Source organism: Brachyistius frenatus, unplaced genomic scaffold (assembly GCF_029030835.1).
Source record: "Brachyistius frenatus isolate BFR_SWC_R1_liver_20210118 unplaced genomic scaffold, ASM2903083v1 Contig_8, whole genome shotgun sequence".
Classification (NCBI taxonomy): Eukaryota; Metazoa; Chordata; class Actinopteri; family Embiotocidae; genus Brachyistius; species Brachyistius frenatus.
The window spans coordinates 3,197,359-3,198,608 of record NW_027210607.1 but is presented as its reverse complement, the minus strand read 5'-3'; positions in this window follow the sequence as shown (position 1 = coordinate 3,198,608).

The window sequence follows — 1,250 nt, the reverse complement described above, 5'->3', positions numbered from 1 at the left end:
ACTCATTTGAAAGTCCTTTAATGATAGATACCTAGGGGCTAGTGAGCTCCCCCTCCCCCCTCTCCAGGTTCCCAATCAGACTGAGTTTGATCCACCCCTCCACTCCCCCCCAGCTCGTCCAAATATGGTCACTTCTGTCTAAAAAAAAATGGCAAGATGGTGACGGCCACAATACAGAACTCAAGACTTTAGAACAGCAGTTCACAAATCAATGGGTGATGTCATTGTTGTTTGCCGTTTGGTCCGAGCATTCTTGTAACTTTCAGAACATCTTAAGTCACTCCCTGGCCAGCTGTGCTTTAGCGAGGAAGTATACTGTGTTTGAACTTCTCTCTCTACTATTGTTTTTCATGAGTTACACAACTATTTGTGCCACTTTCCATGTGAACAAACTTGTCTTCTACCGAACATCTTCCAGGAGAGACTGTCTGAAAATGTGTGCCCTTATATTTCAACATTTAAATGATCAATGGCAGCTGGCTTCTCACTCTGCCACAGGAGCCTTTCAGAGTAGCTATAAACATGTTTGATTTGGGTCAAACATCACATTGCCTTTCTTTTCAAAGAAACCTCATGTACAGATTGCCTTTCTTTTCAAAGAAACCTCATGTACAGATTGCATTTTAGACTTATTGTTAAAAATGTCTGCTCTCCAGCTGAGATGACCCCGATGACATCACTAGGGTTGTCTCACCATGTAGAATTGAATGCCCCTTTAGTCTCCTCTGATTGTTTGTTTTGATGCTGTGATATTGCTATAGGAACTTATAATGGTGTGGTATTTACTGTTGGTGTTATGATGGCCTTGGCAGGCTTTTTTTCTGCTGGCACTAAAGACATGGGAATGAGTTTACTGTGGCTATATGTCGTTTTTCTCCATGGTAATAATATGCAGTCACATATCATATTTTAACAGTTTAATATCATTGTCTCGTACACAGCTACTTTAATATGATTACTGCAGTATATATGACCACCCATACGATTTTGTATTAACATAAAAACCTGGCCACAAATATCCTGGCAGAACACATGTTCAAACACTATTTAACCTAACAGGATATGATGATGATGATAAATGAACGTAAGTAGAATCTCCCGCTGTAAGAACATGATCAGATGTGGTTATTGTGCTGAAGTCTGAACTGCTGCCCTGCTCAGGCTGAAGATTGCAGAGTTGTCAGAGAGGAGAGCACCTTACCCTGATCATCTGACGGCAGACGGCTCCTCCCCGCTCCCTCCTGTCTGCT